The sequence below is a fragment of the Protopterus annectens genome, chromosome 12.part0, assembly GCF_019279795.1.
Source record: "Protopterus annectens isolate FY-2018-M chromosome 12.part0, PAN1.0, whole genome shotgun sequence".
Taxonomy (NCBI): Eukaryota; Metazoa; Chordata; order Ceratodontiformes; family Protopteridae; genus Protopterus; species Protopterus annectens.
The window spans coordinates 1,095,129,500-1,095,153,588 of record NC_056746.1 but is presented as its reverse complement, the minus strand read 5'-3'; the positions used below and the strand labels follow the sequence as shown (position 1 = coordinate 1,095,153,588).

The 24,089-nt window shown below is 45.9% G+C and overlaps 1 protein-coding gene across 2 annotated transcripts in view; it reads left to right on the top strand.

The window, feature by feature from the left end:
- Positions 1-24,089, top strand: part of SRSF6 (serine and arginine rich splicing factor 6) — an 826,370-nt gene that overhangs the window by 51,254 nt on the left and 751,027 nt on the right. The window lies entirely within an intron of this gene.

The window sequence follows — 24,089 nt, the reverse complement described above, 5'->3', positions numbered from 1 at the left end:
CTAATCTGACTTGGCTATTGAAATAGCTCGTGGTAACCAAAAAGCACTCTTGCTCTTCCCTTACCCATAATGCACCCTTCTGTTACCTCAGATCTCGTTTGCCACTTAGTGAAGATGTCGTTTCTCCAATTGCTCTTGGGCAGCTAAGTGAATTTTCAGTAATTTTTCTGTTGCCTTCTATTTAAACACTTTTTAAATGCTTAACCTATTGATGATGTAAAATAGAATACAGTTAAATACCTTTCTCCCTTTTTAACCTTTTCGTATGCAACTACCTTACAATACTACTGATAGTACCTTTTTTTCCTGCACTTTGCAGTGTGACCTACTTTACCATTGATGGTAATTTTTTTCTCTTTAGTCACTGTACTTTCTCTTTTTTACAAATGTTGCTAAATATTTAGTAGAAAATAGAAGATGTTATGTAGTCCAATCTCGCCTACATTCTTACCCGTGGGTTCGGAGCCAAACTTCTGCTCCGACTCTGCCATACTCTAGCTCGAAGTCTTTCAGTTGGCTCTGCTAAGAAGGTATCCCGTGCTGCAGTGCTCCTTTCCCCATCTCGTTTGCTGCTCATATAGCTCGGACATGGTCTCGCTCTTGGCTGTGGCTAAGTATCACTTTTGTCTTGACAGTTTTTGCTTCAAAAATAAAAAGCTATTTTCGTGTGTGTATACTGATCTAACCTTGGTAAAAAAAATTGTTTTCTGGTATTGTCTTTTGTGGTGTCCCGCTGTTTCCTGTATGGGCTAGGCCTGTTTCAGTTAGAGGACCTAGTCCGCCCCTTCTGTTTCTTGTTAGTTTAGTAGGTACCTATCATTTGGGCTAGGACCATTTAAATTCAAGGACCTAGTCTTTCCTTGTGTTTCCTGTTGAGACCGATTAAGTTAGAGGTCTTGTGTATTTGTCTGTTGTGGTTTTGCTTAATTCCCGTGCTTTTTATATATATCAACTGTTGGTTTTTCTTTCACCGCGTCTAAGGATACGAAAGCGCATAAGCCCTCGGGCTTTAAGAAGTGTACTAAATGTGGTTATAAAATGTCCACTGGACACTGTTTATTGTCTGAGGATTATTCACCTCCAGGAATCTTGTACTTTTTGCCATGCATTTAGCATGCGTGTTCTTCAGAGGAAGAACAAACGAATTTTGAAAACTTTTGAAACCTTCCTTCGAGGAGGATTTGGGAAGGGCTTCTAGCTTTAAATCCTCTCCCTCTAAGGTCAAAACTTCTAAGGCAAACAAGCGTTCTCCGGCTCCATCTGCATCCCCGGAGCCTCCGGAGAAAGTAGTGAAATCTTCTGTGGCATCCTCTGCTCCACTGTCCTCTGAGCCGCAGGAAGTTAGTATATTGACCAAATCTGCTTCGGTTCAAAGTCCCTCGGAGCCAATTACGGAGGTGCTAGTTCAGAGCCGGTCTCCAAATTTTAGGCCGGTCTCTTCTCCTCGTAGGTCTCCTTCAGAAAGGAGGTCTAGATCTCCTTATCTTCTAGGTCCTCCCGGACTCTTTCAGATGTAGATAGTGGTGCAGAGACTTCTCCAGTCACTGGTTCTGGCAAAATTGTTTTCGGCTCCGGAGCCTGTCACCCAACCAGCGTCGATACTTTCAATCGAATCTCAGCGTTCGGAACCAGAGTGGTCGGTGCCATCAGATGTCCCCAGGTCTGCTCCGATGGCACATTCTGGCTTCAGCTCCGACCCAGTCTGCTCCTTCCACGGGGTCCAGGACTCATGGTTCCACGTTCAGACGCAAGGGGGAGGCCTCGGGTCGCTTTTCGTCTCCTAGCCTCCCTCTCGATGCTTTGGCTTGGAAGCCTGACCCCTGCATCAGCTTTGGACCTTCCCTTATGCTCCGAGGTCTTCCACGGCTGGTCGATCTTCGGAGCTGGGGGCCCAGCTGTCGAGGCCGTGCGGAGCGCACTGGTCAGGTCCTCAGTGACTTCATTCGGTACTGACACTGTCCCCTCCAGCTCCGGTGTGGGTCTCTGATCGCCCTCTATCTTGCGACTGCAGAGACCAAGGCCTCAGGATACCCCCATGAGTGGTCCCCTTATTTCTGAGGGCCCCTCAGTGTTTTTGCAAGAGGAGCCACCCAGAAAAAGAATGTGCAAGAGGAAGCACATTGACTCCCAAGATAAGTCCATGTCAGACACTGACCTCGAGGAATCGGAAGGTGTCCCAAGTCCTTCTCCGAGGATGTCTTTCTCTGACACCCTGGAAATTGTGAAGCAGAGGGGTGACTGGCCCTCCAAAGCTCCCTCCGAGGAGTAGTCTGTGTTCCTGAAGGCCTTTGGGTCACAGCCCTCCGCCTCCTGGGTGTTCCCACCCTTCGAGCTTTTAAATCTGGTTTGTCGAAGGGTGTGGGAAATCCCTGACTCTGGAACCAGTCCCCAGGAGACCCAATAAATTCTTGTCCATCCCCCTCTGACGAGTTTCCATCCAAGGGAGTTCCTGTAGATGCCATGGTGGTGGCAGCGGCCATCAAGAAGTGGCTTGAGACTTGTCTACCATCCATCCTCCTAACAAGGAGTCTAGGACCATGGACTGGTACGGGAAGAGTATGTTTTCTTCAGCGGCCTTTACACTGTGGTCACTGAATTACTTCTCATTTTACACGGCTTCAAAGAGATGATCTGAAAGAGCTTGGAGATACTATACAGGGTAACATTTCTGCTGCGGTGGCTCAAGGTCAGATGTCTACCCTCAACTCTATTGCTAACTCCTCCATGAAGCTGATCTCTTATGCAGCGGGTAGGGCAGCGAGTTTGGGAGTTGCTCTTAGAGAGACTCCTGTATGCTCCTCTGTAATTTCATGGAGGCCTTCAAGTCTACGTTCACCAGCACCCCGTTTGATGGTTCCTCCTTTTTCGGAGCCAAGGTGAAGGGCACTTACTAGGTGCGAGCAAGAGGGAAAAACTGTCTGCTGTGGGAATCAGTTTTTCCCTACCCTCTAGGCCTTATCCCAAGACCCAGAGGGGTGGGAAGATGTGGTTCAAAAAATCTGAGATTTTTTCATGATGCACAAGGCGAGTCCCCCTCCAGAGGCAGCGGAGGGGGTGGTAATTCTGGTAGACGCCACCCTAGGGGCAGAGGAGGCCGCGTAACCAGGGAGACTGCGATTCCTTTTGTGGTTCTCTCTACCAGCGCTCTTGATGGGAGGCCCGACTGTGCATTTCCGGAGCCAGTCGAGGGTCGCATTTCACTATACCCAGAGGCCTGGCGAAGTATAACTCTGGACCAATGGGTATTAAAATAATTTCCGGAGGATCTCGCATTCCCTTCTCTTCAGCTCCCCCTCTGATCAAAAAAAATACCAGATGTTCCACCCGATCAAAGGGATTCTGCAGCTTGAGGTTTTAAAGCTGCTAGAAAAAGGAGCCATCCAGCCTGTCCCCTCAGACCAGATTAGATTAGGGACTTGTTCCAGATTCTTTTTGGTGCCGAAAAGAACAGGGGACCTGAGACCCATTTTGGATCTCTGCAGATTGAACACCCATGTAAAGAAGTTCCGAATGGTCACGTTGCAATCTCTTCTCCCATTGTTGGGAAAAGTGTGGATGTGTTCCCTCTACCTCAAGGATGCTTACTACCATATAAAGCTGGACAGGGCATCCAGAACTAATTTACGCTTCCGGCTGGGAGCCAGTCATTTTCAATTTCGCGCCCTGCCCTTTGGTCTCACCACAGCCCCCAGGGTGTTTACCAAATGCATGGCAGTAGTAACGGCTCACTTGAGACAGACATCAGGTATTCCAAATGTTTCCGTACCTGGACGACTGGCTCCTTTCTGCCATCACCAGGCATCTACTTGTACAAACTAGAGACGCCATGATCAAACTGTCAACAATTGGGCATAACTCTAAATTGAGAAGTCTGCCTTTTCGCCCTTGCAGTGTCACCTTTATAGGCGCCAAGTTAGACACAGTGCCCATGAGGGGGCATTCTTATCAAGAGAAAGGATTCAAAGTTTACAACAGCAGGTGTATGCGTTACTCCCTTTTGAGAAGAGTGAAGGCAAGATTGATCCTCAAATTGTTGGGCACGATGGCTGCTACAATTATGCTGGTTCCTTTGGCGAGGCTACACATGTGGTTACTCTTCGCCCAGTGGTCTCTGCAACATCTTCCTCTTTCTCATCTCATAATAATAAACAGGTGCAGTAGGATCTACACTGGTGGCTTCACACCAGCAACCTTGACGTGGGAAAACCCTTCGTTCGTCCCCTCCGGTTGCCACAGTGACCACAGATTCCTCCCAGATAGGGTGGGGCATTATCTAGGCAGGACAGTCCAAGGCACGTGGCAGGAATACGAGATGCATCTGCATATCAATGTCCTGGAGATGAGAGCAGTGCTACTAGTGTTGCAAGCACTTCAGAGCTTTCTTCCTCTCAGGGCTATTGCGATCCACTCGAGACTGTTGGTGATATGGTATCTAAACAAACTGGGAGGTACCAAGTCGTATCCCCTTTGCAGAGAGGCCATGCGAGTGGGGCAGTGGCTTCCCAACGTTTACGTGTAGCAACGCACATTCTGGGGAAGTCCACTGTGACTGCCGATAGGTTGAGCAGAGCTATTTTGATGCCTCACGAGTGGTCCCCGAACAATCAGGTTGCGGAGCAGATTTTCCGCAGGTGGGGTCAGCCTTGCTGCGACCTATTTGCCAGCCCCCTCAATACCAAATGCAGCAGCTACTTCACCCTTATCCCCCCTCAGGGGGAGTCACCCAGGGAAACTCTAGTTCACGATTGGCCCTCTGGTCTACTGTATGCCTTCCCTCCTGTTCCTCTGACAAAGGTTATTCAGAAAGCGCAATCTTTGGGGAAGCAAAATGATTGCTCCACACTGGCTTCGTCAAATTTGGTTCCCCTTCCTCCATCCTTAACCTGGTGGATGCCCCCTGGATTCTGGACCCTCAACCAGATTTGCTGACTCGTATGTCAGGGCAGCTCCATCCCTCTCTTCAGACCCTCCGGCTGACAGCCTGGCTCCTCCACTTCCATCATTAGTCAGGCTTCATCATTTTTCGTTGGAAGTGGTTCATATTCGGTCTTCCCATAAGCCTTCCACCAGAAAAATCTGTTCCAGCAAATGGAAGAGATTTTCCATCTGGGCGCATGCAAGACAAATTGATCCTTGTACATCTCCCAATTTAGTCAGTCCTGGAGTTCCTCTCCATGCTTTTCAACCAAGGATCAGCGGCAGCAACTAAGTCCAGTTGGCGGCTATTTCCACTTTTCATGTTGCTGATGAGCCTAGTCTCATGGCACACAGACTTTGTAAGGCATTCCTGAAGGGCACTGTGCTGCTTCGTCCTCCAGTTTTTGAACCAGTTATGCCTTGGGACTTAAGTTTTGTTCTACAATATCTCACTTCATCCCCCTTCGAGCCTGCAGCCACTTCAGATTTAAAATATTTGACTTGGAAGACCATCTTTTTTAGCCATCACTTTAGCCAGACATTTTTCGGAGCTCAGTTTGACCACCTTACTTGATTTTTCATAAGGACAGGGTTTCTCTCAGACCTAACCCTGCCTTCCTACCAAAAGTGGCTTCCATCAGTAATCTAAACCAAGCCATTGAACTACCTGTATTCTTTTCCAGAGTTCTCGAACAAGGCAAAATTTAGAATGTCCTTCAAGAATGCAACTGCAGTCATAACATATGGGTTGTCCTGCCTCAGGCAGCCCTCGGTCGGCCGGATTCCAAAGTCTTGGTCCGACGTCGGCTGTCGCATTTCTCTCCGATGTCAGAGCGGCTGGAGTATATAAGCATCAGCCGACGCCATCTTCAGTCTTTCTTGCCGCGCGGTGCCCGAAGCAGAAGCAGTTCGCAAGTGCCGGTCGGTCAGCTCCTGTATTCTTCGAAACCGAAGTAATCAAAAAAGCTAAGTACCCCGTTGGGGACCTTTTCTTGCCTCAGCCGATGTCAGAAATTACTGAAAAAGTAAATAATTGTTTGTCTTGTGGTAAACAAATACTCATAAGGATTTCCATTCTTACTGCCTCCCTTGCCTTGGCCCAGACCACGACGTCTCGGCCTGTGCCGCCTGTGCTCGCTACAATAAGCGCACTCAGGTGCCGGGTGGAGTTCGCTGAAGACTTTCGACGAAAAATTTGATTATATAATGCCGTCGGAGCAACCAACAACGCATACTCCTAAGAAACAAAGACCAGGACCGACATCCTCGGCCCGCGTCTTCCACCGACACCACGCCAAAACCAACAGAGTGCCCCGGTTCCCTCTGAGGCGGTTATTCCACCGCTCCGAACCAAAGACACCGCATTACCGATACCGGAGGCCACTCCGGCGCCAGTTATTGATTTTCCTCCGGATACTGAAACCGAGGAAATGCCCGAGACCATTGCTGTTGATAAGGTCACTCCTGCACGTGGAGTGGCTAGGCCTCCCATGTCCATGTCTGTCAAGGCCTACACACGTGCTAAGGCAGTCAGCAAGGCCAAGCATCTTACTGCTAAAACCTTACCTCAGCCTACTCCTGAAACTCAAATCATGTCTATGGCCGCAGATTTAATTTCCCTGATCAGAGGTTCCCAGGCCCATCCTGAGAGAGAATTCCAGCCTCCTCCTGATAAGAGGCCCAGGGTTGAACCCTCTGACCCTCTCTCTTCAGATGAAGATTTTGAGGACTCTGTTCACTCCGAAAGCCAGGAAGAGCCCTTCCAGACCTATGAGGATTCAGATGCAAAGGACTCCATTCCCTCGGCCTCTCCTCCTGAGGATATTTCTTTTGGGGAAGTTCTGCATTCCATGAGGGAGCATTTTCAGTGGCAAGGCCAGGAATATTCAGATTCCAGAAAGCGCCTTCGAACATTCCTTAAAAAACCCCAACACAGACCCTTAGCTATACCTCCTGTGCTTGATGTTTTGGATGATCTATACGGACTCGTGTTACCTCTGATACTCTTCCTCCTGCTCCTGTCAAGCCTGACAGATACTATAGGGTCCCAGAAACCCATTCTCATTTCTTTAGGGCCCATGCTGTTTTAGAAACAATTTCCCAGGGGCCTAAAGGGATTTCAGCTACCACCTCCAAAAACTCTTTGCCTTCCGACAGGGAAGCAAGGTCCTTAGAGAGATGGGGAAGAAGGTTTACACCTCCACTACTATCTATGAGAGCTCTCAATTGTCTCTTTGACATGTTTCAATATCAGGATTTCCTGTTAGATGATTTACAGAAAAAATTGGCCTCTCCTGAACCTTTAGATAGGAAGTCTTTGCAAGAGGCTGTTCATAATTCTCAGCAGGTTAGCAATCACTTTCTACAGTGTGGATATGATGCATTGGAAGCTTCATGTAGGGCAGCTATGACGGGGGTGGTCATTCGTAGACATGCATGGCTAAAAGAACAACCTTTACCAGATCATGTTAAGGCAAAACTTCTTGATGCACCCTTGGAAAAGAACAAGCTTTTTGGTGCTAATGCTAAAGATGTGTTAAAGTCCATTGAGGAAAAAGCCAAGTCAGTTCAGACAGTCAAAGATTTCCTCCAGGTTCAGCCACCCAGATTCAGCAGGAACTGGCCTTCTAAAAACTGGTCCTTTCCGAATCCTGAAAGATTTCAAAGGGGCAAAAACAGGCGTGCCCGAGGAAGAGGGCAATACAGAGGATCCTACAGGGGGCGACAGTGGCAACCAGCAAACCAAAGAAGTGACACAGGGGTTTCTCCTGCCCCGCAGGGACAATCTCAATGACTTTCCTCTAGCTCCGCTGACCAAGGAGCAAACAGAAGCTCCTTTGGGTGGAAAGTTATCTTTGTTTTCAAAAAATTGGCACAAACTGACAAAAGACAAATGGATTTTGGACATTATAGACCACGGTTACAGGTTCCATTTTCATACCTTGCCAAGAAAACAAGGGATGCCAAACCTTCCACAAAATCAGAGGGCAGAGGCTGTCAAGCAAATTTCTCTGCTTGCTCAGATCAAAGCAATAGAAAAAGTTCCAGAACAAGGTCAGGGGTTTTATTCAAGACTGTTCCTTGTTCCAAGAAAAACTCAGTGGAGACCAATACTGGACTTGTCCGCTTTAAACACTTATCTCATAGTACCAAAGTTCAAAATGCTGACTCTACAGCAACTCCTTCCCATGTTGGGCAGGGGGTCTTGGCTGATTACTCTGGACCTCAAGGAGGCATACCTGCATGTCCCTATCAGACACAGCTGCAGAAGATACCTCAGATTTCTTGCAGGGCCAGAGCATTATCAATTCTCAGCATTGCCATTTGGCTTATCTACTGCGCCCAGAGTATTCACGAAATGCCTGGCATCAGTAATTGCTCATTGCAGGCTCCAGGGGATTCAAATCTACCCATACCTGGACGATTGCCTCATACAAGCGGACAACAAACTAACCTTGACAAAAAACTTGAATTATGTCATACACTTGCTACAGGCTCTGGGATACACAGTCAACTTTCAAAAGCCAAGACTTCAGCCATCCCAGCAAATAACCTTCTTAGGAGCCAAACTAGACACAGCCTCTCAAATGGCTTACCTGACAGAAGACAAGCAAAAGAAGTTAACTCATTACTTCAAAAGTTTAGCAAAGCTCACCCAGATGACTGCAAGGAGATTCCTACAGGCCCTGGGTTACATGGCATCCTGCATTCTCCTGGTTCCACTAGCAAGACTACACATGAGAAAGCTTCAGTGGTACCTAAAAAGCTTATGGTCTCAACACAGCAACAACCTAGAAGCAACAATACCGCTCATTCCATGTCTTCAAAAGGAATTTCTATGGTGGGCCACAGTAAGCCAGTCAAACACAGGTATGTCGTTCAAAAAACCTCAGATAACACAGACCATGACCACGACCACAGACGCCTCAGACCTTGGATGGGGGGCGCACATGGAGGGCAGATGTATTCAAGGACAATGGTCTCCAAAGGAAACACGTCTGCATATTAACCAAAAAGAAATGCTGGCAGTAATGCATGCCATCGAGGCCTTTGGACAACTTCAACAAGGCCGCCTACTAATACGGACAGACAACACCACTGTGATGTGGTACATAAACCAGCAGGGGGGCACTCATTCTTACCCCCTTTGCAGACTGACAAGGAATCTTTGGGAAAAAATCACTGAGTCTGAACATACGGTTACAACCCCAGTTTCTTCCAGGCAAAGACAATGTTCTGGCGGACAGCCTAAGCAGGAATTTCCTAGACCCCCACGAATGGAGTCTACATCCAGACATCTTTATACGACTCACATCGACATGGGGCAGGCCGGACGTAGACCTATTTTCCTCCCACCTCAATCATCACTTAAAGTTCTGCTCAAGGACATATCATCCACAAGCATGGAAAATAGATGCTCTCATTCAACTGGAGCTCCCTAATGATCTATGCATTTCCACCTCTGCCACTGATGACCACAGTGTTACTAAAGACCAAAGCAGAGCAGCCGAAGGGGATCCGAATAGCTCCAGACTGGCCAAGACAACACTGGTACCCACTACTACGGAGCATATGTCACAACAAAACGTGGGCCCTTCCCCAATGGCCCCAACTTTTGACTCCACAACTTCAGGACAGTTCATCCCAACATCCAGATGCTACAGCTAACAGCTTGGGAGATCCCATAAATAGCCTCAATTTACCTCTCTTCACGGAAGTTCAGCGGATACTAACAGAAGCCCGCAGACCATCCACCAGAAAGGCTTACTCAGCCAAATGGAAGAGATTCAGCACTTGGAATACCAACAAGGGTCATGATGCATCACTTTTGAGCATTCCACTCATTCTGGAATACTTGGCAGATATGCTACATAACGGACTCTCATACTCTTCCATAAAAATACATGCTTCAGCTAGATACAACACTGATCCACCTGTGTTTTCACATCCTTTAAGGCAATTTCTTAGAGGAATCAAGAATATAAAGCCCCCAAGAAAGGCACCAGTACCAGCTTGGGACCTCAATTTTGTCCTAGAAAAATTGACTACCTCCCTTCGAGCCAGCAGCTTCTGTGGATTTACAATTTCTTTCCTGGAAGACAGCTTTCCTGCTGGCCATTACCTCAGCAAGAAGGGTTTCGGAATTACAGGCCCTAATGTCAATACCACCGTTTATAACTTTTCACAGAGACAGGATCTCCTTACGAACCAACCCTACCTTTCTGCCAAAAGTGGTATCTAGGGTTTCTTTAAATCAAGCAATTCACCTGCCTACTTTCCCAATCCTGAGAACAAAGGGGAAAGACTGTTACATACCTTGGACATACACAGACAACTTCGCTACTACCTAGACAGAACCAAGACCAGTAGGAAGTTTATCAGCTTTTTGTAGCTTACGCCCCTGGAGTACAAGGAAAAGCAATTTCCAAACAGACAATTTCAAAATGGATTGGACATTGCATCAGATTCTGTTATTCCTTCCATGGAAAGTGTGTGCCAGCCAATGTCAGACCACACTCCACCAGAGCTACAGCCACCTCTACAGCATTCTTAAGAGGGGTGCCTACAAAAGACATTCTAGAAGCTGCTACATGGAGCTCCGTGCATACATTTTCCAAACACTACAACCTCCCTTTATATTACAGATCCAGAGCAGGCTTTGCTTCGGCAGTCCTGCAGGGATTGATAGCTACACCATCCTTTTTCTTAGAGCATACCACCTCCCCCAGCTAAGCTATGGTATTCAACCCATATGTTATGACTGCAGTTGCATTCTTGAAGGACATAGTACAGTTTTTTGTACCTACCATAAATGTAGATGTCTGATAGATATGCAACTGCAGTCGGGTTTTCCCTCCCTCCTTCCCCTCTATGCCTTGGGTCCACTCTTCTCCCTGTTATCCTTAGCTGGGGATATCTGTTATGGTGCATCTGTTTATTGCTTATTTATTGTCTGGAAACCTATTATTGTCTTCCAATTTGATTACAGCCTTCATTGGAGGGCACCTGGCATCTGGGGCAAGAAACACTGAAGAAGATGGCGTCGGCTGATGCTTATATACTCCAGCCGCTCTGACGTCTGAGAGAAATGCGACATCAGCCGACGTCGGACCCAGACTTTGGAATCCGGCCGACCGAGGGCTGCCTGAGGCAGGACAACCCATACGTTATGACTGCAGTTGCATATCTATCGGACATCTACATTTATGGTAGGTACAAAACTACTTTTCATCAGCTGGATGTGCACAGACAATTGCGATTCTTTTTACATAGAACGAAGGATCTCAGAAAATCGGATCAGTTGTTTCTCATTTTCAGAAAACAGGATTGGGTCTCCTGTTTCCAAAGTCACTTTGTCCAGATGGATTTCCAGTTGTATTTCATTCATTTATTTATGCTTCAGGTGGCAAGGATTTACCATTTCAAGTGAAGGCTCATTCTACCCGATCTGTCTACATCTACATCTTTTCCGGCCAGGTTGTCTATGGATGATATTTGTGCTGCTGCTGGGATGGGCATATTCTCACAATTTTTTTTTTTTTTTTGTTGTTGCTCACTACAAGTTGGATTTGGTGTCCAGAGGCAGGTCTTCCTTTGGTTCCACAGTGCTCAGGAGTATTTTCCACTGAGCCTCCCAGGAGTCAGGTGCTGGGGACGTTGTCCCATGGGTAAGATGTAGGTGAGATTGGAATACATAACATCAAGAAGTTATGTACTCACCGTAACGTTCGATGTATGTAGTCCATCTCGCCTCACATTCTTACTCGCCCCCCCCCCTTTCCCCCATCCTGGAGGACCTAGGTGTTGAGGTATGGTTTCAAATTCCTTTCTGGTTAGTATGTTCTTCCTTCTCTATGTTGCATGTAGAGGAGTGAATGATTAGCTCGCAGCAAACAAGATCTGGGGAAAGGGAGCAGTGCAGCATGGGATACCTTTGTAGCCCAGCCAATTGAAAGACTTCGAGCTAGAGTATGGCCAAGTCGGAGCCGAGGTTTGGTTCCGAACCCACAGGTAAGAATGTGAGGTGAGATGGACTGCATACATCGAATGTTATGGTGAGTACATAACTTTTTGTTTTTTTTTCTCTTGTATTCTTTGGGCTGTAATGGCTGAGATAAGCTGGATGACTTTAAAAAGTGAGAAATGCGGTCGCAAAATACCTTTTAGTGACTCTTACTTTGTTTTGTGTATTGCGTTGGTCCCCTTCACCTTCATGCCTTCAGGAGGACTGTGCTATCTGTCGTGCAGTCAACCACAGGGCTTTGTTTGAATGCAAAAATAAGCTTGTATTGAAAGGTCTTTTGCCTTCCTCCTTTGCAATTTCTGGAGCTGCACCACAAGGGGGACAGTCTAGGCAGTGTAGTCCTGCTGCTTCCTCATCCTACAGAGCCTTGGACAAGGGAAGAAAGACTTATTTTTGTAGTGGTCTACTCCCTTGGATCCAACTACATAAAAGATCAAAGACCTTGGATCTGAAGGCAAAAATGCCAGAATCTGTAGACCTGTTTCTGATCTGACCCAACCAGGCAAGGACGATGCCTCGGATCAGATGCATCTTCTAGGACTGTAACAAGGTCGGAGGGTGAATACAGAGTTTCATCTCCCTTCATTCAGTTGTGTTGACTTGCTTTTCCAGGATTCTCTCTGAAGATGTGGAGAGATTAGTGAAGATGATTCTCTGGGTGCAGGATGTGTCATGGGCTCCTGCCTCTTCGGGTCAGGAGTTGTGTGCATCAGCTACCCCTCCACATCTTCCTCCTCCTGACTTCAGCGCATCAGAGCCATTGGATCCAACCTGCCCAGCATCTGGGTTGGATCAGAGGATCCCCCCCCCCCCCTTAAGATCTGACAATTGCTCTGAGTTCTTCGTCCCAGTGGGAGCCAGAGACATCTCTGAGCCAAAGTGGCTTTGTCAGCTCTGAGGTGAATGATTCTGCCCCAAGATTTTTCCGAGTCTCTACTCGGAACACCTCTGCTCCGACTTTGAACTCTGGGAGATGGTGGTCTGAGCAGGAGGGGTCTGACAGGCATGCTCTCTGAGATCCTTCCCTTCTTGGGAACTATCATCCTGTGTGGCTCTGGAGAGAGCTGTGCCTGACTCTGCAGTTAAGACACTACCAGTTCCTTTGGATTGGCAACCTTCATCTTTGAACAACTCTGCAAATGGCTTCTCACTTAGATAATTCTCTGAGGAAAGTGAGTGGAGGAAAGCAGGCACCTAAACCTCAGATTTCCCAACAGGGTCCCCCTGCTTCTAATATCTCTGGAACATCCCATGGAGGAGGTCCCCAAGGAAAGGACATGCAAGAGGCAACACTTGGACTCCACTGTGGAATCCATCATTGAAGACCTCCTTTTTGACGACAAAGGATGCATCTTAAACCTGAGAGGTGGCTGGAAATCCAGTAATCCTTTGTGGAGTCTGTGTATCTGGCAACATTTGGTGCCTGTCAGTCTACCTTCTTGATGACCCCACCCACTGATGAGTTCATTGAGTTTATCTCTTGACAGGCATGGAACACTCCAGACTGTATTGCACTTACTACCCAGAGACGTGACAAATTTGTCACTGCCCCAGAGGACAAACTGATTTGGACAAAAGGGGTACCGGTAGATTTCATGGTTGTGGCAGCAGCCGCCAAGAAAAAACTTGCCTTGGAAAGTTCTGTCAGTCTTCCTAACAAGATCATCGGGTTGATGGATGGATTTGGGAAGTGTTTGTTCATCAGGGACCTTCGCTCTAAGGTCCCTGAATTATTTTTTTACGAGATTACAAAAGGATTTGATCAATGAGCTGTCAAATACCCTTTCAGGAGCCATGTCTGAAAGAGTACAAAGTCAGTTGCCTCTCAGTTGTCCACCTTGCAATCCATATCAAACTCCTCCTGTGAGGCGCTTCTCATGTAACCGAAGGAATGAGTAGAGCTGCAAGTTTTGGCATATCCATAAGAAGACATGCCTGGATGCTGTCTGAGACTTCACGGACCATTTCAGGTCCGTCAGTGCTCCCTTTCGATGGCTCTTCCCTGTTCGGTTTTAAAGTAAAAGATACTTTGTCTAAGTGTGAGAAGGAAGGATGGGAAGATCCTATCTGCTGTGGGTGTACATTTTTCCACTCCTCAGAGAATCCGAGAATCAGTAGTGGTGGGAGGATATAGATCAAGATATCTCAAGGGTTTTTTCAGAACACAAGTGGTAGTAGTCTGTCTAGAGGCGGGGGGGGGCTGTAACGGAAGGCACAGCTTTTGCGGTAGAGGAGGTCCACAGATGTTTTCTTTGGTAGACCGTTCCAGCGCTACTGAAAGGAGGCCAGATTGTCCTGCTCTGGAGGCAATTGGGGGTCGACTGTTCCTGCGCTAGAGTCTGTCTAGAAATAACATCCAGTACATGGGTGCAGAGGATAATTTCCAGAGAAATCTTTATACCCCCATTCCCCCCCCCCCCTTCCTCCACTCCAAAACAAGAAAAATCCCAGATGTTCCACCCAGTCAGAAGGATCAAGCAGTCATTCACATTCAAAGGCTGCTAGAAAAGTTATCGGAGAGGTCCCACCAGACAAGAGAAACCAGAACTTACTCGAGGTTCATTTAGTACCAGAAAAGCTAGGGGACCGGAGAGACAGTTTTTTGGATCTCAGCAAATCAGTTTGCAGCAAGCTTGTTTCAGATGGTCATGTTTGAGTCCATTCTTGGAAAAGGATGACTGGGTGTGCTGTATAGACCTTCAGGATGTGTACTACCACATAGGTTGACAGACCTATCTAGAAGATACTAGAGCTGGCTGAGAAGCCAGTCCTTGCTAGTTCAGAGCACTGCCTTTTGATTTCACCACATGCATGGGTAGTGGTTAACAGGTCATTTCAGACTGCAAAGATTCTGGGTGTTTCCGTGTTTGGACGACTGGCTCATGTCCACCCTGACCAGGTATCTGCTACTAAAAGCAAGAGACAGTGTAATCTAAACTTGTTCCAATCTGGGATTAACTGTAAATTACAAGAAATCATTTCTAGAACTCGCTCAATGTTTAGAATTCATGTGGGGCAAATCTACACAAGCAAAACAATAATAGCTGTCCTTCACCTGTAAGACTGAAAAAACTGTCAGCAGTACAAAGGTTTCTGCATTTCTGGTTCTTCAGGCTTTAGGGTTTATGGCTGCAGGAGTAATTGATGTGACGTTGTTAAATCTCGCAGTTTATTCTCACTGATGGATTCAGAGCCGATCTTGGCATTTCTTGAATCCAGATTTAGGATGGGACTTTTCCTTGTCATCCGACATACTAAATAGTACAATACAAAAAACAGTACTGAAACTAATAGTGAAGTCCTTCCTTTCTTTGTAAAGACCCACACTAAGGAAAGCAACCAAGCCCAAACCGGGCACTATCTATGACAGAGTTAAACTATAATTTACAAAAACTGGGCTAAACGGGCCCACTGAGGGAAAAAAAACAGACTAAAAGAAAATGGTGATCAACTGTAAATAGGGCTAAAAGGCCCACACAAAACTAAGCCAACAGGTCACCAACTATCAAACTACTGATTCTATTAAAATTTTAACACTAGCACTCAAACTGTATATATGAAAATATCGGAGAGAAAAAAGATTTTTATCAAAAACTTGCTATGGTCCGAGCTAGCTGGATCACAGAGATCTCTTGCCGCGGCAAACTAGATCTGAGGTAATTCCGGCAGTGCATTGTGGGATAAGGGGCTTGGTTTCGAGCTACTGGCAAACCTTGAGCTTTGCTATCGGCCGTGTCGGAGCCGAGGATTGGCTCTGAACTCATCAGTGAGAGTAAATGCGAGATAAACCACTCCCATGGAACGTTATAGTAAGTATATAACTTCTTTTTCTGCTTGTGAGGTTTCACATCAGAATTGGCTTCTTGCAGCCAGTGAGCAGTTCTCCACCAAACAGTGTCAACCCAGATAAGAATTGCCAACATTTGCGAGAGACACCTATTATGTTGGATTCAATCCGACCAAGTTTTACAAGACCCATCTGTTCATTACCCCACAGCCAATGGCCACAATGACCACGGTTGCTTCCCAGCTAGGGTGGGGCATTTTATGGGTAACACAGTCCAAGGCGCATAGTCTCCCACAGAGGCTAACTGTAGCATATCAATGTCCTAAAGTTAAAAGCAGTGCCACTAGTGTTGCAGGCTTTCCCGAATGCTCTCACCTTAAGGACTGTTGCATTTCAGACCGATCTGTCAGTAGTCTACTGGCCTTGACAAATTTGGTTTCCCTTCCTTTGGCCTCATTTACTGACACTACCGTGGATTCTAAATTTAATTCCGGACCTCCTGTCTCACCTGGCATTATCTAGATAGATCAAATTGTTTCTTACATTTACAAGAAACTGGGTCTGATTCTCTAAACCTTTGCAAGCCCATTCAACCAGAGCCATGGTGCTTTTTGTCTGTATTTCAGTCTAGAGCGTCCATAGGATTATGCATGTGCAAGCTGCTACTTGGGCTACTCTTCAGGGGAGGATCTGTTTTTGGTGCGGTGGTTCTGAGGAACATACTTCATGAGTCTACCCAGGGTGTAAGATAGCTGGGGACTCTGTACTCCCCATAATGTTCCATCTTTGCTGTCCATTTTCATTTCTTCTCCGACAACCCATCCTCCATCCCCTGATCTGCAAGAACAAGTGATGATAAACACTTTGTTGTAGCGAGCTCCAGAACAAGTTTAACTTTTCTTGATGTACTTAGTTGTTCGGGTTTGTGAAAGGCAGATCATGCCTCCTGTACATAAGCACACATCTATATTCATGTATCTAGCAGCAAACAAGATCTGAGGTAACCTAGAAGGGTGCATTATGGGTAAGGGAAGAGCTCCAGAGCTTTTTGGTTGCCACCCCACAGGTTTGAAGGAAAATGGAAATGGGCAACACCAATGGAACATTATGGTGATTACATCACCTTTTTTTTCAGAATGCCAGCTCTCTTTGGTTTCAACTAGGAAGAAAATCCATCAAAGAAATCAAGCAACACTTACTACTGCAGTAAGTGATACTGCTGTTTGTAAATTTTGCAAAAAAAAAGCAGAACACTTCAAAACAAATCACTTAAAATAGTTTAGCATGCAGCATTGTTTGCTTTGTGCTGCTCTACTTAAAAGCTTTTGGCCATTAATGTCGTCCTAGTCTGCAAATATGCCAGACCAATGACTTAAAAACCCGTGTTTGCACAGGTTTTGGCTTTTACCTCAGTGGATCCTGTTTGGGAGTACTGCAGCACTAGAAAGAAGAGACTTTTTTCCTGTTTTTGCTTTGACCTTGATTTTGCTTTGCTACACTTCTTTATAGCTGTTTTATAAGCTTTGTTTAATTTAACTGCTGTCTGCTTATTTTGTGTACTGCACTTTTAAAAATCGTTTTTTCAACTGCATTTACTGATAACAGGCTTCACACAGTGTGCTAGCCTTTTAGAGAGTCTTAATTGTATTTTTAGACTGCATTTCTGTTTTTGTTAGTCTTATCTACTTGCTAGTTTCCTGCCTTTTCTCAGACCAGAATGGTCTGGATCTCAGATTTTCTGATTTTCAGGACTATATTTGGTGGTCTTAGTTCTCCAAATCTTGCAGAGGTAGAAGAAGTCTTTCTTCTTATCAGTGGGAGTGGTAAGCTCTGAGCACGCTATCTATTGCTAAGAGGAGTGGTTTCCAGCTCAAGAATTGTGTTTTGTTGGCCATTTTGGGCTGTTACTATCCCTTTCAACTTTCTGACTTAAAAACCCGTATTTGCGCAGGTATTCGTGGTGCACAGCTCCGCAAAGCTAGGGTAAACAATTACCGGTGCTTTAAAGTCTGCTCTTCAAATTTTCCCTTAGATCTTGCTAGCTTTCATCTCTGAGCACTCAAATCAGATGTCTAAACTCAGCACTTGCTCAGAACCTCTTGTAGCTGTCATTGTAGTCGCACAAACTGCTAGTAATGCTTACAAAAACTGCTTTAATACTTGTAAAGAAGCATAACCACTACAGTACTTGCATAACAGCTCCAGTACTTTAAATACTAAGCACCTATCAAGGCATGTCTAAAGATCAGTTCCCTACACTTTCTCCTATTAACCTGGGGAACCTGGGCATCCTGCGGCAGTGTAGCAACTGCCTTATGTATACAGACAAACCCGCTCCTCCTACCCAACTGGAAGTCACTGTCTTGAACCAAGACTGGGCTGGCCAGTCAAGAGGAGAAGGTAAACACACATTCCACACTTCGTGGAATACGCATCTTACCAGATCACACACCACCACACCTCTTAGTAGCACAAAACACACACCTTTGCGGAGGTTCTCAATAAAAATCTCCCCAAACAGCGAAGACCTCCAAAGCAAAAATGCAAGCAACCATCTCACCCAGAGCTCCTATGACACAGCCCATATAAAGTGTGCCACTCAACCGAAGCCCCTATGGCAAAACAGTCTACCCAATGTACTAATCATTGGTGACTATAGCAAGGCACACAAAGACGTCCCACTCACTAGGCTAAATAAGGTTACGGTCAGCTGCCTGTCTGGTGCCAGGATCCGCCACATAATGCATGCACTTGGGTCTCTTCAAGTACAAGTATGACTCTGTTATTGTCCATGTCGGTGTGAACAACCTAAGACGTACCTCCCTGGACTACATGAAGAGACCTGGAGACTTTGGATCTTGTAGCCCAGGCAGGTACCACCCTAGCCCCAAGTAGCATACTACTGTTGCCTAGAATGACACCACAGTACAAGCAGAAAATTGACTTCAGTTGATTTAAGTTTCTGGTGTCATTCAAAGGGGATCCAGTATCTCTCTGCCTGGGGTGACATGATCGACAGACCTCTATGCTTTGCTAGAGATGGCCTCCATCTGTCACCCCTGGGATTCTGGATATTGGCAAAGGCTCTTGCCACCCCTGTAGTGCCTTTTTTTAGGCAATGCCCTGAAGAGAAAATTACCACCATAACTGCAAACAAGTGCAACCTGAGGGTAATCTTACTCAACGCTAGAAGCCTAAATCTCAAAATGCATTTGCTTGAGTCACTCCTAAAACTGGAGAACATCAACATTTGTGCAGTAACGGACCTGGTTCAAGGCTCCAGAGAGCACCCCCAGCACTACCAAGCTACACAGCATAATCCCACCTTTCGACCCCCAAATCTGGACCAAAGCCCCAAATAAGGTGGCGTATCAATTTTCATATAGGACATGCACACCTCCAGACTGGTTGCCCAACATAATGCATCAGAGGTACTACAGGTACCGCTAACACTGGATAAAATTGCAGTCCAGGTTGTAGCCTGCTATAGATCCCCTACAATGTCCCAAGACTCCCACTCCACATTTCTGAACACTCTGGAAAACATTAAGGTTCAGCTTAATACCCTTGTACTGGGAGACATTAATTTACCCCTCCATGAGCTGGGAAAAATTAGTCCTGCATTAGTCCTGCTCCCACTCGCTTGCCCACCTATTTCTAGAATTCATCAACTCCAGTGCCGTGGACCAACTCGCTCTCACCACCAGCAGAGGCAGAAACATTTTTGATTTGGTCATCACAAACCTGGGGGATTGCTGCTCTATACCAGTGATGCTCCTCCCTGGTCAGATCTGACCATAAGTTAATCACAGTCTATACTAATCCCACCTGCACCCCCATGAAGGAAACCACAGTGAAAAGCTTTTCCAAAGCCAATTTTGTGTTTTAAAGACAGAAGTGTCAAACTTGGTCACCCACACAAGCAGGGAAAAGGATGTATGACCGCAGAATCCTACACCAGGGCACTGTATGAGCATTTACACAATTGCATGGATCAGGCCATACCTAACGGAATTAGGGTCATATCCTCCAAAACAGGAAGCCAATGTGGTGGTCCCCTGCCATTAACAAAACTCTACAACAGAAGAAAAAAAAAACTGTTGCCGAAAAGGGCCAAGTCCCAAGACTGGAAAACTTCCCTTGCAAGTCTCGGCAAAAAAACTTGAGATCCTTCATTAAAGCCTCCAAAGCTAGTTATGAAAATTTAAAATGGCAACAGATGCTAAAGATAACCACAAAGCATTCTTTAGTTACTTCAAGAACCTGCATAACAATACGCAGGAGTGCTCTGCTACTGCACAATGGCACCATTTATACCAAACCAACAGATATTGCCAATGTCTTGGCAGACAGGTTTAGTGCAAACTTTACCACCCCCTCGCCCCCAAAAGGGCCCATCCCAATACCCAAGGAGTGGCAAATCCCAAATATGGCTGCTCAGGTAAAAGCTGCACTATCGAAAGCCAAAAGTACAGCTTCCATGGGACCTGAAAATATACCTGTCTGTGTGCTACACGAATTACAATGGGAGCTGGCACCTCACCTGAGTGCCCTGTTCAGCCACAGTCTCACTTCAGGCTTTATCCCCACCAAATGATGCACTGCTACAGTCATTCCTCTCCACAAAGTGGGAGTGACTACTGACCCAGGAAACTACTGCCCCATCAGCCTGATGAGCCTGATCTGTAATGCCATGGAGTGCGTCCTTATGGACCTCATAAATAAGGATATTGGAAACCTTCAAATCCTGGATCCCTCACAGTTTGGGTTTGTGAAAAGCAGGTCGTGTCTGCTCAATCTGATTTTTCGAATGTCACAAAGAGTTGTCCATGGAGGCAAGGCTGGCCAAGGCCTTTGACTCTATCCCCCACTCAGGGATCATTGACAGACGGACCAACCTAGGCGTCAACCCCTACATCATAAGTTCAGTTGCCAGCTGGCTCATGGACAGAACCCACGCGGTGAAAGTAGTGGACTCCAAATCGGACTACTGGGCTGTCACAAGTGGTGTCCCACAAGGGTATGTCCTGGGTCCTCTCCTGTTAGCCTGGACTTCAAAGAAGTATATATCAAACACCAAAGGACTCTGGTTGACCAAGTTCACAGATGACTGAAAACTGGGAGCCATTATTGAGACTCAAGCTGACGTCGACATCCTACAAAATGGCCTCACTGACACCTGTGACTGGTGCCAGAACCATGGTCTTAAGCTCAGTGCCAAAAATTACAAACTCATACCTTTTGGGAAAACTCTGTGCCCAGGAACTACCACATCGGTAGCCTTCTCAACTCCCAAGGTATGATGAGAGATCTAGGGACACAAGTGGATAGCAACCTCTCCTTCAACCATGTGGCCACTGTAGTTAGAAAGCCCTTCTATGTAGCACACCTCATTTACAAAGGTTTCTCATCCAGGAAGTAAAAGGTCATAATCCTCTCTACTCATCCCTCAGTACAATGCCTCATTTGGCGTGTACTTCACTAGACACCTGCAACAACTGGAGAGGCCACAAATTCCTCAGAGTACCCCAAGACTCAAAACACATACTGTACACAAACTCAAAACTACAGTTGTACTCAAGTCTCATATCGCCTACTTGGAGGCGGTGTCTGCTTGGCATACAAAGCCATGTCAGACCCTGTGTTACTAAACATGCTTCATCTGAAAAAGACTTGATCCCTCCGCACCACACAATCCAAGGATCTCAACCTCATCACAATAAACACAACTTGCTGGATGGAAAGGTTCCTAACCCAGAGACTGCCCATACTCAACTCTCCATTCATGTCAAGCAGAGCACCTCACCGGCCACTCCAAGAAAAATCTTGAGTGGATGGGTAACAGGAAATTCACCCCAGGGATCATTTCAACAGCCTTGCTTGATAGGGGTACAAGTAACTCAAGTCTGGCAACAGAATGACTGGGTATGTTCTTGGACTAGACTTGTGTTGGCTCCAGGGCCATTAACCAAGTACTCTTCTATGAATAGCTGTTCCCATAGTAAGTGTCCAGGCTGTTAAGTGTTGGAAGTGGATGTTAAATCCTTCATCAAGCTTTTTCTTACTAGCATCCTTCACTGATTTTGTTTCATGAGCATTGAAGACTCATTGGAATTAACAAGACACCTTAGACTTTTCCTCCATTCCACATACCTCCGCTTTGTTGATGCTTTAGTTAACCAGGTGCTAATTTACTTTGAGTTCTCTCAGACTTCTTTGTTAGACTTCGGTCCCACTAACTTCAGATCTGAAGTTCTGTCTTCATCCTGCCATCACCTGTGGGTTCTGTTCTGATCCTTTGGAACAGACTCTGACATTTCTGTAGCTCGTGAACTCCAAAACCTCTCTAGCGCATCCCTTACCCGTAATGCATGGGGTAGTTTACCTCTGATCTCGTTTGCCTCTCATCTTCAGATGTGGTTTCTTCATATTGCTGTAGAGTCCAACGGTTAAATGTGATGTTTAGAACAGTCTTCCTATCCATTTAAAAGCTTTTGCCTACCTCTGTCGCATCTTTTGAATTGTTTTTAGGTAGTTTTTCACTTTATATTCTCTCTAGTTTCTCTCTTCTTGATTACCATGAGGTAACTCTCTGCCATTTTGCTATCCCTTACACTTCTTACCATTCGGTAAGTCTTTGGTTACCATTGTTAATTTCTACAGAAATGAAAGTCTAAATTTCTCTTCCTTTCTATTTTTTTCCCTTAGTGTTTCCTGGGGGGTGCGGCAATTGTAGTTTCCCAAGGATGGCTGATGAAGTCAGACCAGGTTCAAAAAATTATATTTATAATATAATAATTATAAATCATTTTGTGCCCATATTGCACATACAGTTTGTGTAAAGTACATGTGTACAAAAGCGTGTGTCATTTAAAACAGTTAAGTATTTCTGATTTTCCTTTTTCTTAGTGTTCTTAATGCAAGGGCATGTAGCAAATGTATGTTAAATTCAACTGTTACGTTATGGTTGCTGTCTTGACAATGTAAGGACGGACTCCGTCATTGGGGATATCACAATGGATCTGCATGTACCAGATATGCATCCCCCTTTGGAAGGATTTCACAAGCATAAAAGACCTTTTCTTATGAACATTATCAGTGCACCTAGTTGATAGGGTTGCCACCTGACTCTGCAGATGTTCTTAGTGTTTCACTGTTGCAGTCATCACATTTGGGTTACTTGTTTGCAGGTAGCCCTCAGCAGGCCTGAATACCAAAGTCTTAAGGATTTCTGCGTCAGATGCTGTCACTTCTTCCTTGACATCAGGTTGTCAGGGGTATAAAACATGCAGCAGACGCCATTACATCAGTCTTTCTTGCCATGTGGTGCCCGAAGCAGTTCGCAAGTGCCGGTCGGCCGACTTCTGAAATTTTCATTTTCGAGTTTCAGACCCTAAGTTCTTCAAAAAAACCTAAGTACCCCGTTTGGGATCCTTTTTCTTCCTTTAACCGATGTCAGTAAAAGTTAACAATTGTCTTACCTGTGGAAAACAAATACCTCAGAGATTTTCATTCTTATTCCATCTGTTTAGGCCCAGACCACAATGTCCCTAGTCGGTTTTGTGCCAAGTTCAACGCCCAAACTATTCATCGGGCTATTTTTTACAGCCAATTACTTTCATACTCATTCTGTGCACTCCAAAATGGCTTTGTCAAGCCATCCAACTACCGATTATTCCGAAAAAACATAAGGATAAAGACAGCATAGGTCCAAAACTGCTGACAGTGCTTCAGTTGAGCTAGTCGCCAGTCTGCCGGTACTCTGGTGCTTTTGCAGCCCCTGATACCCGCTACTTCTGATTCACAGGCCTCTGAGACCCATTTGGAGTCAGGTATGCTGCGAGATGCTGCTTTAACTATGGAAACTGCGGATGTCTCTACCTTGGATGGGTCTGGAGCTGCTGTGCAGGCACCGGCTTTTGAGGGTGTAGTCAGGCTTAGACATTCATATTAAACAGACGCCATCTTTTTCATCCAGGCCAAAAACTCACACTATGCCTAGAAAACGGATGACCAAACCGCAGACTCAGGCCCATATGCCTAAAAAACAAATGCTTATAATGGCTGAAGACCTTATTACCTTAATTAGGGGAAGCCAGCCTTCCCCCTCCTAAGAGACCTAGAACTGATTTTCTTTGATTCTTCTGATCAGGACTCTGGTATTTCTGCTCCTTCTGATTACCAGGATTTGCCCTTATCTACTTATGAGGATTCTGATGCAGAGGATTCCATTCCCTGTGCTTCCCCTCGGGGTTTTTTTCTTTTGGTGAAATGTTGCACACTTGGGTAGCATTTCCGCTGGGAAAGCCAGGATTACTGAATCCAAAAAGAGACTTGGGTAATTCTTACTACTGCCTCAGT